This window comes from Passer domesticus, chromosome 10, assembly GCF_036417665.1.
Source record: "Passer domesticus isolate bPasDom1 chromosome 10, bPasDom1.hap1, whole genome shotgun sequence".
NCBI classification, from domain to species: domain Eukaryota; kingdom Metazoa; phylum Chordata; class Aves; order Passeriformes; family Passeridae; genus Passer; species Passer domesticus.
In genome coordinates, this window is record NC_087483.1 from 6,718,966 (window position 1) to 6,735,664 (window position 16,699).

At 46.5% G+C, this 16,699-nt stretch overlaps 1 protein-coding gene and 1 long non-coding RNA gene across 2 annotated transcripts in view; one reads left to right on the forward strand and one right to left on the reverse strand.

Moving 5' to 3' along the window:
* The window catches only part of LOC135308510 (uncharacterized), a 71,527-nt gene that overhangs the window by 33,811 nt on the left and 21,017 nt on the right, over window positions 1-16,699 (reverse strand). The window lies entirely within an intron of this gene.
* LOC135309389 (uncharacterized) lies at window positions 6,358-8,213 on the forward strand. Its single transcript, XR_010369662.1, has 4 exons — window positions 6,358-6,618; window positions 6,799-6,966; window positions 7,423-7,595; window positions 8,048-8,213. It is a non-coding gene; the product is annotated as an uncharacterized LOC135309389 (long non-coding RNA).

Below are 16,699 nucleotides of genomic sequence, written 5' to 3' on the forward strand. Positions count from 1 at the left end.
ATCCCATAATTGTCAATATTTGGTTACAGCAGATTGACTAGTTAGTGTGCAATGCAGTATGGTTTCTCTGTGCCCATCAGTGTCTTAGGCTGGAAATGGAAGATGTGGCTCGGGGTGTGTATTCTATTGCCATCTGTAGGAGGTGGGGCACTTCTCTTCTCTTCTCTTAATTGGGCCACCTGGTAAAACCAGGTGGGGCAGTTTTCTTTATCTCTTCCACAACAAATCCTCCCTGCAGGAGGTATCTTCTGTTCATGGCCACTGAGTGTCCTGCATGGCTGATAAAATTCCTCAAGCCATTGGGAGATGCTGCACCCAGGGGGAGGAACCAAGCATTCCTTCCTGGACAGAATCTGACACTGGGAACACCACAGCAGCCTTTCCCCACTGCATTCCCAGAGGGGCAGCTTTCTTCTGCTCTGCATTCCCAGAGGAAGACCAAGCCCATCTACACCACCACTGGACCCTCAGAGGAAAACTCCACCTTCTACAGGATCCCTGCCCCACCAGAACCACAGCTGGCACTGCAGGAAGGCTGCAGCCACCACTTAATGGGACTGCCAGCACCACCCTCACCCACAGGGTGTCAGGTTGTATTCTCTGTCAGTGTTGTCCTCTATCACTGCATTGTTTATTTCATTTTTATTTTCTTCCCTAGTAAAGAACTGTTATTCCTATTCCCATACCTTTGCCTGAGAGCCCCTTAATTTCAAAATTATAATAACTCAGGGGGAGGGGGTTTGCCTTTCCCGTTTCAAGGGAGGCTCCTGCCTTCCTTAGCAGACACCTGTCTTTTCAAACCGAGACAATCAGTTGGTTTGATTAGCTTCTAGGGCTCCAGCAGCAGTAGCAGCTTTCACAGCCGTGCAGGTTGTGAACCGTCCTGCTCAGTGCTGCTTGAGCCTCACGTCCGAGCACACACCTAGTCTTTTGTCTAGTGAGGGTACACCTAAGCACTGAAGGTCATGAGAGAAACCAAAACAGCAGAAGTTAAGCAATAATGGAGATGTTTTTCCCGCAGAGTTACGGCAGCGGTTCCCCGTGGCCTCTAGTTGCAAACACGGCGCTATTCTCAGAGCTGCAGACGGGGCAGCGTAGGAGCGGCTTGCGAGGCCTCGCTGGAACTGCTTCTGTCTGGGGGACACCAGACTCGTACAGACAGGAGTGTCACCCTACACAGAGTTTGGGACTGGAGGCTGCAAAACCGGTCACCGAGTCCTGAAACAGTAGTTTTTGCATCAGCACGTCTCCTTTGAGTGGCAGCTATCAGTTCAGATACCATCTCCACCTGTCAGCATGTACTTGTAACCATTCGATGTTTTCAGAGGTCCCATATCATTTACCTGCCCAGCTGACCAGAGTGTTTTGTTACTTTTGATATGTAGGGCTCGTGTCAGCTCTGGATGGTTTTTTCTTAAACCCTCAGCTGGCACTGGGAACACTGTGTGAGAATACCGCTCCCCATCTTTGAGGGCAATTGCCAGCCTCAGCTTTGTGCTGCAAAAAACAATTTCCAGTATGCTCTAATTTACAATGTAACCATTTATCAAATTGTGTGTTGTGGATCAATTTTTATCATTCTGACTTTTGTCAGCTGATCCTCTTTATCATTTCAATATCTTTGTCAATCTGGTCGTCCACCTGGGTTTTAACCCATCCTATATGGATTTGTTAGGACTGAGTCTGTAAAAACAACCATTCAAATCCTCCCTTTGCCAAACCTCTTTTCCAATCACTTGCCGATGAACATTGCCACTGACAAAATCACCCTATGGCACCAGCCCAGACTGCATAGCAATTAACATACACCATCCTTGCTTTCTCTTTTAGTACCAATAAGAGCCTTCTAACTCTCTTACCCGTGTACCTCTTCATCCCTTCTACTATTTCCATCCCTGTTTTAGGAGTAACAGCTCTCTACTTTTACCATCAATGTTTTTGGCTGAGACATCTCCAGGTTCTGAGTTTGCAGTAAATGCAGGGTTATTTATTATAGGGTTAGCTTTTGTGACGTTAACATGTCTGGAGTGGGGAGAAGGATGAGCGTGTGCTCTTCCCCACCCCTCCCAAACAAGTGTTTGTTGTTTCCCACAGCTGTTCAGTGGGGTTTCCTCCAATAGCTTGTTCAGCAGAGGGGGTGACACTGCTTTTAAAATGCTTTTCAAGAGCTGCAGTCTATGAATTAGGCATTTGAGTTGATTTAATTTCAGGGTTTTAGCAGGCTTTTGCTTTTCACCCTGGAGCAGTTCACCTTAGCAGTTTGCTCTTTTTATTGGTTTCATGCCTGAAACCTGCCAATTCTGGCTTTTCACAACAAAACACACAAAAAGCACAGCAACTGAGTCTCCTCCAAACAGCAACTTTTCAGCTCTGCACAAAACCCCACGTAGACAAAGGAATTCAATCCCTAAACCCATTTACCACAATATCCACACTTCTTTCAGAGAAAAATGCTCTCAGAGACTTCTAAGCCTACAGAATAGACTACAATTCCCACAACCCTGTGAACAATTGAAGATCTTTTTGACAATTCCCCCACCTTAGGGATAAAATTTAAGGTGAATGGAGAGGCCCCTGTGTTTACTAGGAAATATAGCTCCTCTCAATCTGAACCCACCTTAAAAGTTAACAGGGGCTCCAGTGTGGTGTCTGCCTGCTACAAAGGGAGTCCCTTGACACCTTGTTATAGTTTGACGCTGGTGCAATGGCAGTGCACTCATGAAAATATAATTTCCTCAAATGAGTGCTGTGAGATGCGACCAGAAACTGAGCAGAGCAGGCTTAAGCTTAGAAATAAAGGAAAAGAAACTTTATTAACCTACAACTATAATAAAAGGAACACACAGAATTCAAAATTAAAACATTCCCAAACATTCCTTCTCCCCTACCCAGTTTCTACCCAAGCACAGGGAGACAAATTTTACATTCTCAGTTAAGTTACCACCCCTCAGATAATCAATTCTCAGTTCATCACCACCCCTCAGACAATCAATTCTCAGTTTGTCAAGGGAGAGAGGAGTCTTTCTTGTACCATAGTCTTCTTCAGGAAACACAGTTGAAACCTCTTGTGTTTCCATGTCTCACGTGGCACCGCCTGGAGAAAATCTGCCATGGTGACATCCTCCTTCCATGATACAGTGCTCTCACCACTGTCCATGGACCAAAGCAGCTTATAGGGTTCCCTTTTAAGGATGCTTCGCTAAGTACTAAAGAATAACCATCTCTCATCTGGGAACAACAGTCTCCCAGCCATTTTCACTTCCCCTGGGGCTAAGGGTTTAGAGAACAGAGATCTTCCCTGAAGACAGAGGACACCACCACACCCTCCTCATCTTCTTCTGTTCACTTCACTCCTGCACTTGGCAGTCACTACAGCAGCTCACTCTCTTGGCTCAAGCCATTGCATCTCCTTAAATGCAGTCTCTGTGTTACAGGAAAAACTGGTTCAATCTATGGCTATGCAAGAAAAGTCCAGCCAAAGGCCACTCCATCATCTCCCCTCATCTAGGATTCTTCTACATCTTCTTCGGACAACTTTCACTTGCTCAGACTTTCACCACACTTGCCCAATTCTTTCTATTTCATGTCTGTCTCTCTTCTAGGAGGGTTCATGTTCCACCAAGTTTTCATTGTCCAAGAAAAGGGTTAAAATCTCGGGCTCTGCCTGCCCAGAACTCCCACAGTGGCCGGGCACCTTCTCGCCACACGCCCCATCCTTCTCCTTCTGGGCCGGCCCTGCTGCCAGCACATGGTATCAGATTTCAAGGTGGCAGACTCTCTCTCTGGGGGCTGCCCAGGACATCTCAGTGGTTCTCCACCCCTCCATCCTGCAAGGGCCTTCACTCCCCTTCTCTGTCCAAGGCTCTGGCCTACCTCAGCCGAGGCCGCATGGCTTCCCCTCCCTCACCCAGCCTGTGGCTGGGCAGGGGAGATCCAACCTCTTCAGCCCAGCAGAAACAAAGAGAGAGTTCTCCTGGGAGTTCTCTGCTTTTTAACCACGTGTGCTCAGAGGAGTGTCCCTGTCTCCCGTGGCCACACCAGATGCCCATATTCAAATCTGACCACTGATTGGTTTGAACACAACTTCCCAAAAAACTCACTTCCTTGTCAACCCAGGACACACCTCTAACAATCCATCTCCATTATCCTCTGGACTTCTTCCTTGTGAGGGTCCAGCTGTTTATGTGAACATTCCCCCTTTCCAGTGTCCCTCTGCCCAGCACATAGCACACTGATTCTTTCCCAGCTGCTGTTTGGGTTGGCTCTCCCCTGCTGAGGAGGGAAATGCTTCTGCCACTTCCTTGTAGCCACCCAGTCCCTTCTATTATGGGGGACCACTTGAGTCCTGGGGCCCTCTGGGGCTGTAAAAATTCTGCCATCACCTCTCTGTCTTTGCTTTCTCCTTTTCAGCATCCCTTTTTACATACACTTGCTATGTCTTTCTAACCAGTTCATCCAGGGACATATTCTGCCCTTCCTCTATCCTCCCTGATACTGCCTGTGGGTACTCATTTTCTGCAGCTCAAAGCCATTTGTCTTTCCAGTGAGCCAAACCAAATCTGTAAAAGAAAATCCTAATCTCTCCACCAACAATCTGCATTTCCTGATCTTCTTTCCTCCTTGTTCTCGCTCTCTTTATTACATACCTTACACCAGAGCCGGTCCCCGTCCTGCCAGAGTGTCCAAATGTGGCCCCCAGGTCCTGATTCTCCTGCAGGGAACAAGAGGGGAGAGCTGTACATTATTGGCCGCTTAGATATCTCTGCCAGGGAGAGGACTGGCCTTTTTGCAATCTACTCATTTGTTCAGGTTCCTTTTGTAACACTGATTGGACATTCATTCCATGAGGGCTTTTATTCCTTTAGAATGATGATATTATCATTCCTTCACAGAAAAACATTTGCAAACCAATGGATGGCCACTTTTTTGCCTCTGTGTTACGTTTTCTAAAGTGATTCTCAGTGGTTGACATTAAGGCAAATGAGTTGCTGCTTTGAGTTGGAAGCAAACTTGAAAATCTTTGAAGTTCTTATAAATGAGTAATGCGATAGGTGGCTCTCAAAATTAAGAGATGAATATTGTGAGTATGTTAAGAGAAGTTTTATAGATGTATAGTTATGTTATTTTTGCATGCTCTCTCCATAGTACTCTTTCCCTCCCCCCTGTATTGCTGTCTCTAGTGGGGCATTAAGGGGAGGGAGAGCTTGTTACCAGGAGGCAGAGCATGGCAACACCCGACCTCCAATCAAGATGTAAGAAAGTGATCTCCACCATCGGATGGCAGAGAAACAGTTGATTAACAAAACTTTGGGAAGGGTTAAGGGTATAAAAGGCAGAGCACCCATTTTATAGAACAGCACGTGGCTTTTGGTCACAGAGACTCTCAGCCCTGGAATATTTCCTTATTCAGTCTTTGTTGCATTTTTGTTAAGGTTTAATCAACTGTTGAAATTTTAAAAGTGAGCCTTGTTTCTCAAAAAATTCTTAGGGCATCTCAATTTATTTGGGAAGTTTGCAGCTTTTATGAACTACTTGAGTTGATCAATGGGAAGCAAAGCTTTCCTGAAGTGAGGATTCTTTAATGCCTGGTTCTTCTGTGTCTTCAGTGTAAAGATGTTTTTATGCTGCAGGAAATGACTTCAATGAGAAAATAATTCCAGCATGGAGTATGAGCTTCTGACAGATGCCAGGTGTTGCCGGCAGTTGCTCCAGGTGCTCCTGCCAACAGCCCCTGCAGGGAGGAGCACAGCCCCCAGTGCACGTGGGCTTTGGCTCCCTGTGGCACGGAAGCCCCCCGGGGCACAGGTCTCTGGGGCAGGAGAGGGGCAGCAGCGCTGCCAGGGCTCGGGGGGTGGCAGCTCTGCTTGGGCGGGGACTCTGCCACACCTGCTGATGGCAGCGCTGCCCGGGCCCCAGGGCTCAGAGCAGCATTGGTGCCCTGGCCCACACGTTCCCTGTGCCTGTCACACCGCGGGTTTAGGATGGCCAGCAGCCGGGACATGTCCCAAGGAGGCCGTGCCAGCTTCCATGGAAGGCCCCGTGCCCTTGCCAGCGGGGCTGCCTCGGCAGCCCTGGGGGCTCCTTCTGCTGCCCTGAGCCCGCAGAGCAGGACAGCGTTTGCTGATGGGCTGAGCCCTTCCTAAAGATCCTCTCGGGCTGCCTTGGACACTTGGGGCCAGGGATTCCTTCCAACCGGGGCCACTTTGGGTGGGCTGGGCATGGCCCCAGGGCAGGTGTCAGTGTGTGCAAAGGCCCTTTGTGACACGCTGCAGCACGGTCACCCTGGCATGGAATGGAAGAGTGTGTCCTTTGTGACACGTGGTGACATAGGAGCTGGCAGTGACAGGAGCACGGCACAGCGCTCGGAGCAGGCGCCGGGACAGGACAGGACAGAGCGGTGCTGTGAGGAGCCCCCGCACAGCGCACTCGTTCGTGTCCGACCCGGAGCTTTTCTGAGGAATTACTTCTAGACGTGACCTCAGGGCCAGACTGCAGGACTTGGCATTTGTCTTGCAATTTTCCATTATTTCAATCTTTGACATGGAGCAGAGATCCCCAAGACTGCCCAAGCTGCCCTGGGTGGAGAAGGAGGAAAAATACCCTGAACCTGACCCAGAGGTGGAGACCGAGGACATTGAGCCAATCCTGCTGCAGGAGGCTGAGTGCTAGAGCTGGGCCACAAGGCTGGTGCCTGCCGCCAGATTGGCCCCATCCTGCCCCATCCCATCCCATCCCATCCCATCCCATCCCATCCCATCCCATCCCATCCCATCCCATCCCATCCCATCCATCTCCTAGGGACATTCCCATGGACAGAACCGAAGGGGGATGGCAAGTTCATTGAGCAGAGACCCCCAAGAGTTCCCAAGCTGGCCTGGGTGGAGAAGGAGGAAGAAGAGCCTGAGCCTGAACCTGACCCAGAAGTGGAGACTGAGGAGGTTGTGCCGATCCAGCTGCTGCAGGATGGTGAGTGTCAGAGCTGGGCCACAGGGCTGGTGCCTGAGCCGGCTTGGCCCCATCCCATCCCATCCCATCCCATCCCATCCCATCCCATCCCATCCCATCCCATCCCATCCCATCCCAAGGTTGAATTTGATAGTCAGAATTGGACTTGAAGGTCCAAGGTTGAATTTAGTGGTGAACCGTTGGATTTATTGGTCACAAGTTAGATTTGATGGTCCAGGGCTGCATTTGGTGGGCAACACTGGGATACCATGGAATAACGGCATTCTAGGGGTTGGGAGTTTAGAATCATCTGATTCCCCTCACAACTTCCCATCAACACTGGCAATCCATGGAATAACAGCATTCCGGGCATCGGGAATTTCAAATCCTCCAGTTCCCCTCAGAAATTCCCATGGAATCCTGTCATTCTGGGCATCGGGAATTTGTAACAATGGCACATTTGGTGCTCCAAAATAGACACGTGTGTGACGGCATCGGATACTACTGGTGGGAAGGAAAACTGGGAATGGCTCCGGCGGCTCCGCAATCTCCACCAAGCTCAGCATCCTGTCTGGAGAGCTCTACAACTCAGGACTACACAAAAACACATGGAAAAATCAAGGAACTCAGGCGCACAATGGAAACAAAGTGTAACTGTTCTTTTTTTGGTTGCTTTTTATATTTTTAAGAGATTTTCCCCTTGTTTTTTATTGTTGTTTTCCAACTTTCCCACCCTTTTATTCTTTCTCCCTACCTTTTTTTTTTTTTTTCCAATCATTAGCCCCTTTTATTTTTCAACTGGAAAAATTCCCAGCAATTCTGGGGAAAAAACCCAAACAACCCAAGACACCAAAGCAGGTTTAATCTCCAGGATAACACATGGCAAGATAACATCTTTTAAATAGTAAAATAAAACACTAAACTTTTACTCCCCAAAAAATCTACAAAGAAGAAATATTCAGGATCTTGACACCTTATTCATTACAATTATTATTACTAGTTTTGTTAATATTAACATTATTAATATTGTTATTCATATTATTAATATTCCTCCTTTTTAACAACCCCTTTTCTATTTTTTATTTTGTCATTTTTAATTCAGGAATGAAGATGGGCAAAACCAGCAAAGCATGAACAGGAGGAGACTTCCAGCCCATTCAGAAAGGAAAAGTAGGATTCTCTTTGAAAAAAATTCCAGTAGCATTTTAAAAAAAACCTAAAATCTTCCTAAATAAAACCAAAATTTTGGGCCCTCCCAGGCCCTGGTAGCCTGTTGTGTTGGAATTTCTCCTATTGCGCGTCCAGGTTATCCTTTACCAGTGGATTCATTTGGAATTTTATCCTTATTTTCCCCTGTTATCCCTTCTTAAAAATTCTTTTTTCCCCAGTTCCTTTGTGCTTGTTTTCACTGAGCTCCGCTCATTTCCAGTGCTATATGGGATTTTTCTGGATCTGGATTGTGTCCTGCTCTCTCCCCTGGTCCCAGGCCCCAAAATCCCAAAAGAATGTCCCAAAAAACCTCAGAAGACTGAATCACCACATCAGCATTGTCATTAGAGTTTTCCTAGACACATAGGCAGAAAATTTGGGATGAACATTCCCTACCCAGCAGACCCATGAATTCCTGCAGCGTGGAGGTGGAAAAGCTGCTAGAATTTGGATCTTGCCTTGCCAGGAGCATTTTTGGACCTGATTTCATTCATTATCTTGTTGATGTGCACAACAGCAGATCAAATGTGGCAGGGCCTCAGACACGACTTCGCTCCTGACACCCAGGCTCCTTGTGCCACTGCTGGCCTTCCGTGTGCTCAGCAGGATCTGTAACTGCACAGGGTTGTGGAACTGCACCTTCAGCACAGGGACCGTGCCAGCCTGACCTGCCCTCGTTCCTGTGCACAAAGCAGGGCGTGGAAGAGAACGGCAGCAGGGACCTGTGTGTCCCAGGGCCCCAGATTTGCGGCGCTTCAGCTCCACAGGGATGCAGGCAAAGTGAAGAAGCCAAACCGTTTATTAATGGCAGGTGAAGCAAAGGCGTGAGGTGGGAGGGAGAAAGTGGGGATGGGCAGTGTCTGAGGGCAGGAGGGTTGGAGCCGTCAACAGGGAGGGAGAAGGCAGAAGCTATGGGAGCTTCCCACAGGCTCAGCTGTGCCAATCATCGGCTGTGCCTGGAGCTCCAGCTGGTCTCCTCTGGTCTCTCCAGGTGGTCTCCTCTTCTATGGTGTTTTTAGGACTTTTAGGAACAATGGTTCTTCTGAGCCACCAGACAAACGTAGTTCTGCAGATCGCTCAGTGATTCTCTGCTGAACTACTATGTTAATTTGGGAAGGGGTGTCATCTCTTCTCAGGCCTTGCAGGGCTGGGGAGGGTGGGACAGGGTGGGGCTGGGTGTGGTAGGGTGGGGCAGGATGTGGCAGGGTGGAGTGGGGTGGGCCAAAGGTGGGTGGAGCTGGGCAGGGAGGAGCATGATGGGGTTGGACATGGCAGGAGGGGGCCAAGTCAATTGGGGTGGGGTGGGGTAAAGGGGGCCTGACATAGTGGGGAAGGGTGTGGTGAGACAGCGCTGGGTTGGGCGAAGCAGGAGAGGGTACAGCATGATGGGGTTGGGCAGGGTAGGGCAGGGCAAATATGGGCGGGGCAGGCTGGGGTGGGGTAGGGCAGGGAGGGGTGGAGCAGGGTCGGGCAGGGTGTGGTTGGGCGGGGCCAGGTTGGGTGAAGCAGTACATGGCAGAGCACATATATGTTGGGCAGGGCAGAGAAAGTAATGGCAGAGTGGGGCAGGGTGGGGCTGGGCTCGGCAAAGAAGGACAGGGCAGAGCATAAAAGGGATGCCTATTGAAACAATGGAAGAAGATAAGAGAGGCCCCAGGGGCCACAGAGACTAAGAAAACCCTCAATAAATATTGTGATCAATAGTGGCACCTTTATATATTTGAAGACAGGGAGAAGAAGCCAGTACATGGAACCCTGAGTTATTCTACCTTGTTCTGGTTACTATTATTCTTGTGAAGAGAAAGAAAATGAAATGAGGCTGTGTAGCTGAATATGTTTTGTTTATCTGAAGGATCACCCTCAATTGCAGCACAATATGGGTTTAAATTTGGCCCCAAGGGATCCCTCTGTGTTGGTAATAGTAAAAGACTGCAAAATGAAGGGAAAAGGAGGACTAAGAAGGTGTTGTTCTGCATATTCCATAGAATAAAGGTGTTTAAAATAGAAAGTGAATGAGGAAAGGATGGAGGGTGTGGTTGCTCCTTTTGAGTCATGAGAAGTGGGAGGACAGGGAATGCAGTTGAAATCCCTGGTAAATACTGCTGAGAAAACTTTGCCTTTGAGCCTCCCTTCCTCTCTAGAGCTTGAAAAAGGAAAAACTCACAGTACAGAACCAAAGGCAGAAAGGAAGCTGTGGCATTGTCACCATTCAGCGTCCTCCGACACGGTGCTGGAATTCCGCTAGCTGCCCCCGGCACCACGCCGAGTGTGGGACACAGCTCAGAAGCAGGATGATCCCAGGTGAGGCTCAGAGCAAACGCTCTACGGCACCAGCCGGTGGTCAGGCGCACAGTGGAGATACGGATGAAGAGGAGGCCTTCTGTATGGGTTCCAAGGAAAGCCTTATTCCATGGACAGTCCAGGGTCAAAACTCACAGAAAACAGGAGAGCGGGGACTTTTATATGGGAGGGCTCAGGGGCGGGTACAAATTTTCAACCAATAGGAGAAGGACTGGGGAGGAGCACAAGGCGGGTCTTACAGTGTTTGAACCAATGAGGAGGAACAGGGGAAGGGTTGACATGCACCAATAGGGCTTCCAGGAACAGGGAATTGTAGCCATGATATTTTATGAAAAATCCTTTGCTAGGATTTTTCTCCTATCCTAGCTGAGAAGTCTCAGAAAAGAAATGTAAACAATTAACTGTCTGATGGCTGTGTAATGTGGTCTGGACATTGTTTACCAACAGGTGCATCTGTAATTGTCCATGTGACTTGTTTCTACTTAATAATCAATCAAAGATGCAGCTGCATGGGACTCTGAGAGTCACGAGATTTTGTTTCCATTCCTGCTCCTTCTAGCCTTCTGATGGATCCTTTTCTCTCTATTATTTATTATAGTTTTAGTATTGCATTTTTAATATAATATATATCTTAATATAATAAATCAGCCTTCTGAAACACGGAATTAAGATTCTCGTCTCTTCCCACATCCTGGCACCCTCAAACACAACCATAGGGAATCGACAGGGAAGTTTCTAGACTAAAGGGTTGGTACAAAGTGGGATTGACAGCTGAATGGGAAGAGGATCAGGGAACATTCCAGATCAAGGAGCAGGCTTAAGGCAAGACAGACAGCTAAGATAGGAGGGTACAGACAGAGCCATTAACATAGGGGATAACAGAACAAACCACTGAAGAGAAAACACACCACAACAGCCCCCCTTGGACTTGTTTGCAAGGATTGGGAGGAAGATCACCATCTTTTCAGGAGGTGATCATTCAGTCACTCTTATGGGAGGCAAGGGGACCTTTGAGTCTGATGAAAATCAAGGTACCCCTTTCATTAGTTGATTCAGAAACCTGGAATTTTCTGGCTAGACAATACTGGCATGATCCATCAGGAACAGCTAAAAGATTCAGGGCATTTGTTAAAGCCCTGGACCCAGACTGGGAGGATATAGATCCTATGCTAGATGCTTTAGCAGACACAAGGAAAGAGCTGCTAGTAAAAACTGCACAGAATTATGGAAGACTCGGGCAATGGGCAGGAGACAATAGAGAAGAAACATGCCCTCTCACCAAACCTCCCTGGGACTGTAATAATTCTGGTCACTATCAACTCCTGCAGAGGTATTGGGAATGGGTCAGTTTTGGAAAATGGTATCCTTAAGGCTGTCATTTGGAGTGCACTACAGGAAGTAAAACAAAGGCCTCTCAAAACCCCGACTGAATTTTTGAACCATTTCAGGAAGCCATGCATAAATACACTGCTCCACACCCATCTGATGAATATGGCAAAAACCAACTCGTTTCCCTTTTCCTGGGCCAATCCTCTAATGATATTAGGCAGAAACGAGAAATTTAAAACAGAAGACCGGGTATAGAAAAACTGCAAGAAGCAGCATGGAGAGGTCATATAAATCGTAGTTGGGTAGAGCATAAGCAACTGGAGAAAGGAATGACTAACACAACTATTGCAGCCCTTAGAGGGGCTGCACCACGCAAAGGCCCCTCCTCAGGACAAAGACATGGCTGGGGTGGGCAGAGAGCTCTCCCTAAACTCTGGACCACTCAATGTGCCTATTGCGAGAAAGGCATTGGAAGAGAGACTGGCTGCAACTCAAACCCAAGGTGGTTGCAGACCTGAATCAATGCAAGGGCTGGCTGGAGGAGAACTGGGGAAAAAGATGAGGAAAATGAAATGTCTGGTGAATGCGGGTGCAACACATTCTGTATTAAATATAAAGTTGGGAGAAATTGATCCTGGTAAAGTTGTGAAGGTTGTAGGATACAAAAGTCAACAGCAGAAGGTATCCTTTTTAAAACCACGACCTTCTAAACTGGGAAAAGCAATAGGAATGCTTCAGTTCCTATATATGCCTACGCCCCCCAAATCGCCTCCTAGGAAGTGATTTGTTGGAAAAATGACAGGCTGAAATGTGGTTTACCCCTGGAGGAGTTCAGATCAAAGTCAATGATGAACAAATAATCACGTTCTAAGTCTAGCTGTCATTACAGAATTGTCCAAAACAGAAGGGACACAAAAGTTGTTCTTAGTCAGGTTTGTCTTAATGTCTGAGTGGATGGGAACCCTGGTAAGGCCAAAGCAGCACAACCTGTAATCATTAAATTTAAACCTGGAACACCACCAATAAGAATTAAACAATATCCACTTCAGGTGGAAAACATAAGAAGTGTTAAGCCTATCATAGACAATTTTCTAAACTTTGGGTTGTTACTGGAATGTGACTCAGAATAGAATACCCCCATCTTACCCATACAAAAGCCTGGTGGCTTGAACTACACTCTGGTTCAATAGCTACAGGCTATTAACAAAATAGCTGGAGATCTCCACCCAGTGATTGCAAATCCATATGCTTTGCTAAGCAAACAAAAAGATGAATCTGGATGGTTTACCATTTCAGATCTCAAGGATGCTTTCTTCTGTATACCCTTGGACCCTGGCAGCCTAAACCTGTTTGCATTTGAATGGGGAAACCCAGAGACTGGAAGGAGAAGTCAATTTACCTGGACTGTAGGACCACAAGGATTCAAGAATAGTCCAACCATATTTGGAAAACAGTTTACTGAGGATCTTGAAAGTTGGGTAAACTGATCCACAAATGGAATTGTGCTACAATTGGTAGATAATCTACTTATAGCCATGGAAACAAAAAAAGACTGAAATGGAGAGGAAGTTTATGGACTGACCTGGGACTAAGCGGACACAAGGAATCCAGAAATCAAGCTCAAATAATCAAACAAGAAGTCATTTACCTAGGATACAAAATATCCCAAGCACAGCAGGAACCAAGACAGGAATGCAGAGGGACCATGCACCGAACCCCACTCCCTACTAATGCTGGAGAAATGAGAACCTTTCTAGGAATGACTGGATGCTCTATTAACTACGGTGTTAACCGTGGACTGCTGGTTAAGCCACTGTTACAGCTGTTAGAAGGCAATCCCAGAGACCTGAAATGGACATCCACAAGTGAGAAAGCCTTTGAAAAGCAGAAGGAGGAATTGAAAAGAGCACCTGCTCAGGGCTTGCCAGATGTCTTGGAACCGTTCCCGCTTTTCTCTTGTGAGGGGCAAGGGATGGCATTAGGTGCAGTGGCTCCAACAATTGGCCCATAAAAGAGAGCAGTAGCCTACTTTTCAAAACAACTGGATGAAGTAAGTAGGGGACAGCCTGACTGTGAGCAATTGCTGCTCTTGTTTCAAATGTCCAAGAAGCCTGGGCATTCAGTCTAGATCAACAAATAATTGTGTTTCTCTCACATTCAGTACCAGCAACTCATGAGCAAAAGGGTGGGCATTGGCTGTCACCCTCCAGACTGCTGAAACATCAGGCAATTTTGGTGGAACAATGTGGTATTACCAAACTAATCACTTCTCTAGTTGATCCAGCAGCACTCCTGGCCACTCACCAGACAGACAAGGAACCTTTGTAGCATGACTGTATCAAAACCATGACATGCACTTTATTCCAGCTGCCCAGATCTTAAAGAAACCCCAATTCCAGGAGCAGAATCTCAGTACACAGATGGGAGTGGCTTTGTAAGAGCAGATCAGTGAAAATCGGGATATACAATTAGCACTATGGAATAGAAGCCCTAGACAAGTCAGCTCAGAAGTCAGAGATAATCACTTGAACCCGTAGCCTCTGACCAGCCTGAGGAAAAAGGATCAATACATGAACAGATTCCAAGTATGCCTTCAGAGGAATACATGCCATGAAGCAGTTTGGAAAGAAAAGGACTATTGACAACTCAAGGCAAGCAGATTAAGCATTCAGAAGAAATCTAAAAATTGCTGGAGGCAGTACTAGTACCTCAAGAGGTTGCAGTTATGCACTGCAAAGGACATCAGAAAGGAGAAACAGACCTCAAAAGGGGTAACAGGTTCCAAAAACAACAGCAGAAAAAAAGCCATGCTGAGATTTAGCATGGCTGAGATTCACTAATTCCCAAAGGTAAGGGACAATATGACAGTCATGTATGTCATATAATCAGAATGATCTAGAATTATCAAAGAATTTGTGAGCAGAACAAAAACATCATGTTTTTGCAGCTCCTCAGGGATAGACAGTTATGCCTGAAAGAGCATTGTGAAAATTAATTACAGATGAACATAATTGTATACAGTGGGAAGGGGATGCCTTACATAATTATTTGAGTAGGACAACAGTAAGATGCAACCTGTACACTAGTGTAAAGCTGGTAACCCAAGGGTGTGAAATAATGTCTTAGAACCAATCCACAAACTAGGACTAGATTTGAGCTTGGCACAGTAGACAAGGGACAATATCCTGGACAGTACTGGCAAGTTGACTTTTCTCAATTGCCAAGAAAAGGGGGCGATAAATACCTTTTACCTTTCACTGATTCCTTCTCAGCGTGATCTGAGGCATTCCCAACCCAAACAAATAAAGCCAAAGGAGTTGTCAAGATTTTGTTAAACAACATAATGGCCTGGTTCAGAGTGCCTTTAGACATCTCCTCTGATGGAAGGCCACGTTTCCTAGCAAATAGTGCTCAGCCACTTTACAATAATCTCCAAATCAACTGGCACCTACACAGGCTGTATTGGCCCCAGGCCAGCAGCCAGGTGGAAAAGATGAATTATCTGCTAATAGAACAACTAGTCAAAAGTGGACAAGAGGCCAACATACCGTGGCCCCAGGCCCTAACTTTGGCTTTATTACAGATTCAATGAGACCAAGAAGAAAAGAAAATCTGAATCCCTTGGAAATACTGTACAGATGACCATATAAGCATAACTGTCAAGGGGAAGACACTGTACAAGTTGGGGAGGGGTAACTGCAGAACCATGTTGTGCAACTGACACAACAGCTGCAGAAAATAAATCAACACATTTTGAGCACGTGAGCAAGAGGATGCTCCTCTCCACAAATCCAGCCTAGGGACAAGGTATACGTCAAATCCCCTAAGGGAAAGCCTCTTATCCCAAAATGGAAAGGACTCTATTTAGTACTTTTAATCACTTATACAGCCTTTTAGGCTTGAAGCGTTAACCTCTTGGCTACACAATTCCAGAATTAAAAGACTTCTGCAAAAGGCAAGTGGAGTCCCCAACTGGACCTCAGAAAGAACAGAAGAAACCAAGATGCACTTCACACCATCATTGTCTTCCTGATATTTCTGATTGGAATCCAAGCCACAGTAGGTGACTGTCACTACCATCAATATCTCCTTGGCCTGCAAGATCCTGGCAGATGGAACACTCAAAAATATTCAGGACCTAAATGGCTAAAAGGCATTAAAAAGTTAAAACAGTATACGCCACTTTAAGGATTAATGACCGAGCAGTTGAAGATTGAGGAAAACCTGACTCCATGCCTGTCTTTCTTGTCCCACCTGAAAGCAGGATCTCTATGGCTTGTAAATTTGAAATTCACAAACTTGTTTAACCTATTTTAGATGAGATTACTACAGTGACCATGTGCATCCGTGACCTTTCTAACAAGCAGCGTGTGAATCCATTTTCATGTGATTCCTATCAGGATTTTTGAGCTATGCAAATTAAAAGGAGAGACTATAACCCAGCACAAGATAGTTCCATTCTTCTGCAGGGTACAGGTGGGGTGGGAGGACCATCATCACACAGAGATACAGGAATTGAGCCTGCCAGGAATGCGACCCAACACATATTGTTTCCAGCAGGCAGCTCTTGTGCCACTAGAATAATAAATTGTCCTGCTCATAGGCTTAGTACATGGAACAGGTCTCATAGAGGATCTGCTTTTGAGAATTGAATTTCATTCTTGGCATATTCCAGGCCATCAGAAATAGTAACCAAACAAGTTGGAGGGGAAGCTGGGAGCACAATCATCCTCTTAGGGTATATCAGGCAGGCAATGTATATGAAGAAACCAGTTACCATGCCTTGGGTACTCGACAAGGAGTGAACATGGGTCACACAACAGGCATTGAAAATTAAAATCAAAACAAACAATTCTACATTAGCAAACAACTGCACAGCATGGGAGCCATATGTGAAATAATATAGTCTTTCACT